We start from the raw sequence: 12347 nt of genomic DNA on the forward strand, positions 1-12347 counted from the left end.
TATGACGTTCTGAAAATAGATGGTTAGAGTAGCATGACAGTGAGTCATATTTTTACTTTTAATAAGTTTCAGTATAGTTCTTAGAATTTTTATCACCAATAATATGTTAATATGTTCTTTTTGTAAAAAAAGAAAATTGAAAAATTTTCCTTCAACTGGCTAGTCTTACGCCTCTGGGTAAAAGGTAACTGAAAACAAGCTAAAGGAACAAAGATTTCAGACCCAAAATACAGACTATCCAAAATATTTTAGAAAAAGGCATTGAGCACACAAAAAGATAAAGCACACAGCTGTAGAAAGAAAGAGGAGGGGAAAGATATAATTTTCAGAGCTAGCATATTATAATATTCAAAATGTCCAGTTTTCAAGAAAGTAGGACTAATTCACAGAGGAAATTGATAAAAACTATCTCTAGGAAAACCCAGAAATTAGATTTTATAAACAAATATTTTAAATCAACTGTGATAAGTATACTCAATCAGATAAAGAAAACCATGGACAAAGAGAAGAACAAAACAAACCAGGAGAATGATGTATGGACAAAAAGAGAGTGCCAATGAGAAACCAAAGGAGAGCTAAAATTTATTACATGGAACCAAATAGCAATTCTGGGTCTGAAAGGAACCAAGACAGCATGGTACTGTCATAAAAACAGAAACACAGATGAATGGAGTAGAACAGAGAACCCAGCAGTAAACCCATACATGTGTGGACAGCTTATTCTCAACAAAGGTCACAAAGATACATTGGAGAAAGGACAGTCTCCTCAATACATGATTGGTGGGAAAACTGGATAGCCATGTGTAGAAGATTGGAATGTGCACCCTCCCTCTTACTCTCTAAAAATCACTGAAAATGAACAAAAAACCTAAATGTAAGAACAGAAACTCTCATATTACTATGGGAAAACACATTGAGATATTGGCATAGGCAATGATGTTTTTGATATAACATCAAAATAAGAGGAAGGAAAAGTAAAAAAACAAACAACAACAACAAAAATCAGACAAATGGGATTATATCATACTAAAAAATTTCTGCATAGCAAAGGAGATCATCATCAGAGGGTAAAGACAACATATACCATAAAATGGAAGAAAATATTTGAACACAACTCATATGAAAAAAGATAAGCTATTTGGAGCTACTAGTGAGAAGAGTAGAGAGGTTCCTCATACGACTAAGAACAGATCTACCACATGATCCAACGCTCCCAATTCAGTTTTAATATTAAAAGGAAATGAAATGAGCATATAAAAGAGAAAACTGCACCCCCATGTTTCTTGCAGTAATATTTTCAGTAGCGGAGGTATGCAGTTATGGGCCAATCAACAGATAACAAAGAAAATGTGGCATATATAAACAAGTAAATATTTATTTAGCCATAAATTTAAAAACTGAGTTATTGTTATTTGTTGCAGACTGGAGGAACTGGAAGACATTAAATTAAATGAAATAAGCCTGACTCAGAAAGCAAAGTTACACGTGTAAGCTAAAAAAGTCAACCTGAATGTCGAACAGTGATTACCAGAGGCTAGGAAGTGTGCATGTAGAGAGAAGTAGTTATACAAAGAGGTTGGATTTGATTAGTGCACACTGTATGCATGTGTTGGGATATTATACTGAACCACAATAATACATGTGAGTAGCACAAGCTATGTAAAATTAAAATAAAATAATAAAAAAATACTTCAGTGAAAAATTTACAGGGCTGGTGCTATGGCTCAGTGGTAGAGCACTTGCCTAGCATGTGTGAGGGACTGTGTTCAATCCTCAGCACCACATAAAAATAAATACAATAAAGGTATCATATCCACTTATGAAAAAAAATCTAAAAAATTAAAAATAATATAAAATAATTTAGAACTAAATTTCATAGTAACTAAACTGAAAAATTCCCTTGAAAATTTTAATAGCAGATTTGACCAGTCAGACCAGGGAAGCTGAAAGAAGATCAACTGAAATTATTGGCTTACAAACAGAAAAATAAATTAACAAAGCCTAAGGGACTAGTGAAACACCATTACACACATATATTCATAATGTGAATTCTAGAAGGAAAAAATGAAGATAAATAGACTGTGTTACGAAGTAATGATGAGAAACTACTCAAATTTGATTTAGAAAAACAAGAATCTAAGCATTTATGAAGCTCAATGAACTCCAAGAGGAATAAATACTAAGAGACACACACCAAACACATTACATATACTAGAATTCTCAAACATAAATAATGTTCAAAGCAGTAAAGAAGTGACTCATCATGTACAAAGAGCCCTCAACAAGATTATCAGTGCATATTTCCTCTGAAACCATGGAGGTTGAGAGGGAATGGAAAGATGTTTTTAAAATAATTTTTTAAAAAAAGTAGCAGGTTACAAGATAAATGCCCATAAATCCAACGCATTTTTATACATAAGTGATGAATCTTCAGAAAGAGAAATTAGGAAAACTACCCCATTCATAATAGCCTCGAAAAAAATAAAATACTTGGGAATCAATCTCACAAAAGAGTTGAAAGACCTCTACAAGGAGAACTATACAACACTAAAGAAAGAAATTAAAGAACACCTTAGAAGATGGAAAGATCTTCCATGTTCTTGGATAGGAAGAATTAATATTGTCAAAATGGCCATACTACCTAAAGTGCTATACAAATTCAATGCAATTCCAATTAAAATCCCAATGACATACCTTACAGAAATAGAGCAAGCAATTATGAAATTCATCTGGAAGAATAAGAAACCCAGAATAGCTAAAGCAATCCTTAGCAGGAAGAGTGAAACAGGGGGTATTGCAATACCAGATCTTCAACTCTACTACAAAGCAATAGTAACAAAAACGGCATGGTATTGGTACCAAAATAGAAAGGTAGATCAATGGTATAGAATAGAGGACACGGACACAAACCCAAATAAATACAATTTGCTCATACTAGACAAAGGGGCCAAAAATATGCAATGGAGAAAAGATAGCCTCTTCAACAAATGGTGCTGTGAAAACTGGAAATCTATATGCAACAGAATGAAACTAAACCCATATCTCTCACCATGCACGAAACTAAACTCAAAATGGATTAAGGACCTCGGAATCAGACCAGAGACCCTGCAGATTATAGAAGAAAAAGTAGGTCCAAATCTTCACCTTGTTGGTCTAGGACCAGACTTCCTTAACAGGACTCCCATAGCGCAAGAAATAAAAGCAAGAATCAACCACTGGGATAGATTCAAACTAAAAAGCTTTCTCTCAGCAAAGGAAACTATCAGCAATGGGAAGAAAGAGCCTACAGAGTGGGAGAATATCTTTGCCAATCATACTTCAGATAGAGCACTAATCTCCAGAATCTATAAAGAACTCAAAAAACTCTACTCCAAGAATTCAAATAATCCAGTGGACAAATGGGCTAAGGAAATGAATAGACACTTCACAGAAGAAGATCTACAAGCAATCAACAAACATATGGAAAAATGTTCAACATCTCTAGTAATAAGAGAAATGCAAATCAAAACCACCCTAAGATTCCATCTCACCCCAATTAGAATGGCGATTATCAAGAATACGAGCAACAACAGGTGTTGGCGAGGATGTGGGGAGAAAGGTACACTCATACATTGCTGGTGGGGCTGCAAATTAGTGCAGCCACTCTGGAAAGCAGTGTGGAGATTCCTTAGAAAACTTGGAATGGACCCTCCATTTGACCCAGCTATCCCACTCCTTGGCCTATACCCAAAGGACTTAAAATCGGCATACTACAGAGATACAGCCACATCAATGTTCATAGCTGCTCAATTCACAACAGCCAGACTGTGGAACCAACCTAGATGCCCTTCAATTGATGAGTGGATAAAGAAACTGTGGTATATATATACAATGGAATATTACTCAGTCATAAAGAATGATAAAATTATGGCATTTGCAGGCAAATGGATGAAATTGGAGAATATTATGCTAAGTGAGAGAAGCCAATCTCAAAAAGCCAAAGGACGAATGATATCGCTAATAAGTGGAGGATGACACATAATGGGGGGGAGGGAAGGGTTAGTGTTAGGGTTACAGTTAGGGTTAGATAGGGGGGCAAGTATGGAGGAAGGAAGTACTGTATAGAGGGTAAAGAGGGGTGGGAGGGGTGGGGGGAAGGGAAAAAATAACAGAATGAATCAAACAATATTACTCTATGTAAATTTATGGTTACACAAATGGTATGCCTTTACGCCATGTACAAACAGAGAAACAACATGCATCCCATTTGTTTACAATAAAAAAAAATAAATAAAATAAAATTGAATTTAAAAAAAAAATCTGTCAGCTGAGAATATTATACCCAGCAGTACTATCTTTCATAAAATGAGAAAGAAACAGAGACATTGCAATCTGAGGAACAACAAACAAAAGCCCAGGGAATATCATTACTAGTAGACTTGCCCTACATGGAATGCAAACGAGATTCTAAGCAGTCTATTGAACAGATACTAAGGAGTCTATTGAAACCATATAAAGAAAGTAAGAACACTGTCAAAAGTAACTATAAAGAACCTAAAGTTTCTGAAAACATGACAAGATTAGAAAATTATGAATATATCATACACATTATATTCTAAAATTATTACCCATGTTTAAGTCCATGAACACTGTGGTGGAGATATTCCAGTTCATTTTACTATTTTTATTAGTTTACTATGAAAAGTGAAAAATTCTACATTTCATAATTATTAGGTAGCATTCTCTTGTTTATTAACATTATTAATGTATAATTGCCTTAGAATATATAAGATATGTAGAAGAGCAGTCTCCAGAGGAGATGGCTAAAATCATTAAGCTGAACCCAATGTAAGCATTGCAAATGTATACATTCTTAAAAATTATAAAACACACATGAAAAGAATGTAATTCCTAAATTTATGTTTTCTTTTGTAGCTTCTGTATTTGTGTAATATTTCTTTTTTGAAAATAAAAAATATTATCATGATTTTTCCTTTAACAAGTTCAAGATTTTGGATTTTATTTTTTTTTATTTTTATTGTAAACAAATGGGATACATGCTTCTGTTTGTACATGGAGTAACAGCATACCATTTGTGTAATCATACATTTACAGAAGGTAATGATGTTTGATTCATTCTGTTGTTTTTTCCTTCTCCTCCACCCCTCCCACCCCTTTTCCCTCTATACAGTCCCTCCTTCCTCCATTGTTGCCCTCCTCCCACCCCCCATTATGTGTCATCATCTGCTTATCAGCCAGATATTTTCCTTTGGTTTTTTGAGATTGGCTTATCTCACTTAGCATGATATTCTCCAATTTCATCCATTTGCCTGCAAATGCCATAATTTTATTATTCTTTTTAGCTGAGTAATATATATATATATGTATCACAGTTTCTTTAATCTATTCATCAACTGAAGGACATCTAGGTTGGTTCCACAGTCTGGCTATTGTGAATTGAGGAGCTATGAACATTGATGTGGCTGTATCTCTGTAGTATGCCGATTTTAAGTCCTTTGGGTATAGGCCAAGGAGTGGGATAGCTGGGTCAAATGGAGGGTCCATTCCAAGTTTTCTAAGGAATCTCCACACTGCTTTCCAGAGTGGCTGCACTAATTTGCAGCCCCACCAGCAATGTATGAGTGTACCTTTCTCCCCACATCCTCGCCAACACCTGTTGTTGCTCGTATTCTTGATAATCGCCATTCTAATTGGGGTGAGATGGAATCTTAGGGTAGTTTTGATTTGCATTTCTCTTATTAATAAAGATGGTGAACATTTTTCATGTTTGTTGATTGCTTGTAGATCTTCTTCTGTGAAGCATCTGTTCATATCCTTAGCCCATTTGTTGACTGGGTTATTTGTATTCTTGGTGTAAAGTTTTTTGAGTTCTTTATATATTGTGGAAATTAGCGCTCTATCTGAAGTATGAGCGGCAAAGATATTCTCCCACTCTGTAGACTCTCTCTTTGCATTGCTGATAGTTTCTTTTGTTGAGAGAAAGCTTTTTAGTTTGAATCTATCCCAGTTATTGATTCTTGCTTTTATTTCTTGTGCTATGGGAGTCCTGTTAAGGAAGTCTGATCCTAAGCCAACAAGGTGAAGATTTAGACCTACTTTTTCTTCTAGAAGTTGCAGGGTCTCTGATCTGATTCCAAGGTCCTTGATCCATTGTGAGTTGATTTTTGTGCAGGGTGAGAGCTAGGGGTTTAGTTTCATTCTGTTGCATATGGATTTCCAGTTTTCCCAGCACCATTTGTTGAAGAGGCTATCTTTTCTCCATTGCATATTTTTGTCACCTTTGTCTAGTGTGAGAAAATTGTATTTATTTGGGTTTGTGTCCATGTCCTCTATTCTGTACCATCGATCTTCCTCTCTATTTTGGTGCCAATACCATGGTGTTAAGATTTTGGATTTTTATATTTAGATGGATTACTCTGTGAGGAGTGAGGGTTTTCATTTTGCAAAGGAGCACACTTTAAAAAAAAATATTATAGCTGTTAAACTAAAGCTATTTATTGAAGAGTTGGTTGTTCTCTCTTCTTGCAAGTTGTAACAGTTTAAAATGCTAGCTTAAAGAGCTGGGGATATAGCTCAGTTGGCAGAGTGCTTGCCTTATATGCACAAGGCCTTGGGTTCAACTCCAAGCACAACACATACACAAATGCTAGCTTGAATAAACTTTAATTTTCTTATACAGATTTATTTCTGAACACTCTGCCATTGTTAATTATGGGTCTGTTTTCAGGTCAAGTCTACAATATTTTAATTATTATGACTTTCACAGTATGTTTTACTCTCTTTTGTGACAAGCTTTACCACATTCTTTTTAAATGGCTTTCTATTCTTAAATATTTCTGGGTTTGAGAAATTTAAAAATCATCTTGTCAAATTCTATTAAAGTATCTCTACAACTGGAATATTGACTGGGGTCACATTCAATTTATAGATCCCCATTAATATCGAGTCTTCATGTCCACGAACATAATGATGTGTCTTCATTTATTTAAAGTGCAGTAGTTAGAACTGAAACTTCTTTTCCTTTTGTTCTGTGTAATTCTGAACAATTTACTTAACCATTTGGTGGGATAAGGATTCAATAATTTAATCCATATAAAGCTTTTAGAAAAATACCTAATACAGTGTAAATACCTTATGGAACTATTATTTTTTTTCCTTTAGAATAAATTTATATGATGTTTGTTTATAGAAAATTAAGCAGAAAAAGAGCTAAGTGAGTAACCAACTTTTTATTTTTCTCCACTAATCAACTAAATATCCATTTAGGAAAAGTGCAGATAGGCTCTTATTTTCTAGTCTTTGTTTAAAGGTCATATGCAAGCAACAAGTACGCTCAGGCATCCACTAGGCCTGGTTTTGATTCACAGGCCTGCTATGAGTCTAAGTCACCCTTCTAATAATACCTACCCACAAATGTTTTGTGAGAATTAAAAATAACACAACATACTAATTATGTTAATAATATTTATTAGGCATCAAGTATGTGTCAGATACTTTAGACATTCTGCTCACTATCCTAACAACCCAGTATATTATGCAATAGCGATGTCCTTATTTTTCAACTGAAGGAACAGGTACAGAGAGGCCAAGTTATAATCTTTAGGTTACAAAGTGTCCCAGGATTCTCAGCCACTATGTTGCACAGGTTTTCATTTTTCCACTAAAATAAAGTAGCCAAAAGAGGAGTTTAAGGAGTTTAACAATTTATAAATCTTTGGTTTTTGTTGGTTGTTGTTACATTCTTTTTGCTGCTGGGAGTATGACCTCAACCCTAAGGGAAATTAATATATATCAAACAATAAAATGGAATGAAGGGAGGACCCAGTTTTGTCTCTGTTATGTGCATGTACACCAGATTGCTTTGTCCTTTTGACTCATTTCATGGCTAAAAAATCAGGAACTGGGTAGATGGTCAAGGTAGATAATTTCTAAGTCACTGGGCTCATAAACATTATGGTCTCTGTCTCCAAGATATATCTGTGGCTACTGCCAGTAGACTCCAGTATTCTCAGTCTATGACAGAATCCATTAACAAGTTTGAAAAATTTAGTTGGAAAAAAAATCCAACTCTTAATACAGATCCATTACGGAGTTAGACATTTTTAGTTTCTTGTTGCCATAGTAGCTATACATGCAAGCAAGGACATAAACAAGATGCTAAGGTTATGATCAACCATAAACTAAGGCTACGTTACTCTTAGGATAACAGCACCTTGCAAGATTTCTAGTCCAGAGAGCCATCTTAGAGTTAGAAGTTCGTTAAAAATAAAGCAACATATTTTATCACACTGACCTCTAACCATACACAATTTATTATTCATCAAACATTCTACATTTTGATCCTGGGGGTGTTAATGGTGAAATTACATCATTTATATAGGTGAGAAGTTTTGGGCGCTCAATACCTACTAGAGAAGTGAGAGGAAATCTCGTTCAGTGATCTGAATGTTGCATGGACAAAAGCTTCAGACATTCAGCTCAGATTTTACCATTTTGTGGGGAAGTTTGCACACCACATAGGCACACATCTGAGACCCAAAAGTGGCTAAAACCTGAATCCAAATCTTTTCATCTGTAAACGACTCTTGAAATATTGTTCAACGTAATTCTAATTTGGATAACCATTTTACTGTAACCTGTTTATAGACACATTCAAATGTGAAGAATGTAAAGAGCTGAAATTGCCGAGATGAATAGTGACTAAAATATTTTAAATATTAAAAAACAATTTAAATATTTACATATTTTAAAAGAAGAAGAAACCAACCCAGAAGATTTTTTTAAGTCCCATTAAGATACACACTTTATAAAATAAGGGTAATCACACTAAAAATATTTGTGACCTGAAAAGTGCAGATAGTTGAACACTAATGGACCTTTTCTATGCGTAAACTTTGAATTTCTGACAAAAGAAATCAAAGCTTTAGAAAATAAGTACCCTTCTTCTTGTTCTTTTTTTTTTTTTTTTTTTTTGAAATAGAAGCATCTGGCTCTTTTGTTTGAAATAGCATTCTCTTTTTAAAGGATAAGAGAATATGACCAGTGTATTATACCTTTCAAGTTTAAACACCAGAGGTAAATTCCAAAGTTTTTCTTTAGTCTGTGAGATTAGCACTTATAAAAACTAAATATATATCTTAGGTAACAATAAGCTGAAGGAACCAGAATGGGATGCCCTTTTCAATCAAGTTATTAATTTATAATGTTTTAAGTATTTTCTATCTCTTTCTTAATACACCTGCAGCTTATTTCTGACTTTAAGTACTGACATGTCCTGGGCATAAAGTCCAAAAAGCCCAACTTCTAAATATTTTCACTCAAAGCACCTTTCCAAATCAGAGCCCAACACAGTACTGAAGGGTTTCCAGACTAACTTTGAAAATATCCCTTATTTTTCATTATTCTTAGTTATGGTTTATGTATTACCCAATTCTCTAAAAAATGCTTACATGCATTTGGAGTTTATTTCAGAATTCCAAAGTGTCCACCAACTAAAACATTTGAGCAGTGTGCCAATGTTACTTGCTAATTCCCCCTGGTTACCTTCAAAAATCAAGAACTAATGAAGAACAAACTTTCTTTTGTCTTATAATTCTGTTCCAATGATCTCCTCCTCCAGTACAACATCAACCCAAATAATTTTATTTTAAAATGTTGGGAGAAAATATTGGAAATGACTGTGTGCTGAGGACCTACCTAATCAACTACCACTCACCTATACTTTTTGAAATTTTCATGCAAAGTATAGATACTCTCTTCATTTTCCTGAGTGAGACTTCAAAAGTACATTAAGCCAAGTTCATGGTTCTATTTATCCTAATTTTCAAAATGAGGGAAAATATCAATCTCCTAAGCTGTCAAAAAAATTAAAGAATATGATCATCTGGATCATAACATAACAAATGTTAGTGATCATTCTTATTTCCAGAAATATCAAGGAAAAAAAAACTTAGTACTGTCAACTGTTAATCTGTACTTTGGACTTCACAAAGCAAAGTTTGAATCACATGACTAACATATGAATGTACAATAGCTCATTCATGCCTAGCTCTGCCATATGCCCATCAAAACTGAGCTATATGCAGCCGTGGATAAAGTGTTCTCATGAAATGTTTCTTTCTCTTTACATTTGCAGGGAATTCTTAACATGGTGTCCAAGGACACTCAGGCATATAGAGCACACAGGAGTTTGTAGAGTCACATCTCAGTTTACCTAATATTACAAATTAATAACTTAATCAAACCCATTTGGCAGACTGGTGATACCCAGGACTACAGGGAGGAGCTTAGACAATCCACCATCTTTCACACACCTTTGTTTTAAGAATGAGAGGGTCAATCAAGCCTGGGCAATAAAAATATTATTCCCTGGCTACTGGTGTGGTTTCAAGGATAAGTACCTGATACATGACTGGCTGAACACCAGCCATGTATATAGCTTTGTTTGATCATATGATTAAGAGAATCAATTCCTCTCTAGAGGCAAAAATGACAGATCATGAAACTTTGGTGCTCTCCGCCTTTCTTCTTAGACAAAGCTCATTTTTGGAAAGCTGATACTGTGAGAGGTAGAACAGAGGCATAGAAACTGCAAGAAACTTTTTGATTTTAGTTGATATTGTTACATTACTGCATTAACCTTGACCTTTAGTGTACTTAATAAATATGTTTCTTTACTCTTTAACTACTTGGAGTATGCTTTTAACTGCAGTCAAAAGTTTGTGAACTCATATGCACTAGTCAGTTTTACAGTTTGCAAAAAGAAAGGTCAAGATCAAAATTAAGGGTCAAAGTTTACAATGGTATTGGTCATACACACACACACACACACAATTAAAATTAAAAAAAAAAAAAATGTCTTAAACCTGGCTCATCGGTCCACTGAATCCAACAAAGGTCAGTGCAAACTAATGTTTAGTATTTTCTAGTCCTCTGTAGTTTAATTAAGTCTGCTTTAAACAACTAAAGGTTTAAGAGAGGATATTCATTAGAGCAACTGTGGTAATTGCCCAAATGCAAAGATGTAACTTAACTTGAACTTCTATTGTCTTTCATTCATGTATCATGCTGTGTTCTGGGTGCTCAAGGGAATTATTTAAGAAGAGGAAGGAAAAAGAAAGAATAATTACATTCTTACATGAATCTGATCAACTCAGTGTTGCTGTAGATCTCTCCACACATTGAATACGTAGCACCAGCAGTTAAAACAATAACAAAGCATTTTAAAACATGCATATGATTCCTGAATCCTACTGCTTTCTGTCCAAAATGAATATATGAAATGGTAGAGTTATTCATGAAAGGGAGTCTCAGTCACAGCAATCATAGATTAAGGAAGTTTATAATCAAATAGTTAAAGCAGAAGATCAAGGTCTGAAACTCCACTGTGAGCCTTCATTGAGGCAGGATCCAAGCTGATTGCTGCAGCCACATTGCCTTTCTTGATTTTTGCCTAAGATTTTTAAGGAGGGCGATGGAAAAAAAAAAAAAAAAAAATCAATGTCTTTTCAACTTCTCATATTCTCTTCCCTCAGAGAATTTATTATCTGGACCCTCTTTTGAAAATCCAACTCAAAGTTATAAGGAAAGGATTAGTAAATGAAAAATTTAGGATATAATTAAATCTTACATGCAGGAAGGAAAAATGAAGAAGAACCATATTTAGGCTTGAAATATAAGTTTTGGCGATATATCACAAAAAAATAAGTTTCTGAAAAATTCAATTGATGGCCCCAAATCACTAGTTAGTCATTAACAGAGTTTTGGGTTTTTTTGTTAACTTTCTTCCTCTGCTTGCTTTTAACAGGAATGGTCTGATTTTATTTTGAATGATTCTGATTGCAAAGCAGCCTTTTGATTCATTCAGTGTCTTTGGAAAGACGCCACTTAATGAGGGTCAAAGTACCATAAAGGAAAGTAGATGCAGATCCAGTCAGAAAACAGATGCCAATCATACAGTGCACTGAGCTTCCTATGCACAGATTTAAAACTGAACTAAATTGGGGGTCTCTAAAAACTAAATGTGTGGAAATCATTTCCTTCCCATAAAAGCCCAAGGCCTGCTATGCTCCTTTAACGATGGTGTCCAAGGGGCTGTGGATTCACTGGACACCTCTAACCAGACTTCCCCACATGCTAAAGCTACTCAGCAACCACAGCATCACATCTTCATACCTAAAAATTTCTGGGAAATTTCATCTCTCTTATCAAGAACTGATTCTTAGGGGAAAGACTTTCAATTTAACATAAAAGAAATGAGAAAGAATGGAAAATCATAGACAGGAGAGAAGAGAGCATTTTCAAAATAGATGAAAATGTCTTAAATTCAAATATGATATTTGGAAAAC

This window comes from Sciurus vulgaris (genome assembly GCF_902686455.1).
Source record: "Sciurus vulgaris genome assembly, chromosome: 6".
Classification (NCBI taxonomy): domain Eukaryota; kingdom Metazoa; phylum Chordata; class Mammalia; order Rodentia; family Sciuridae; genus Sciurus; species Sciurus vulgaris.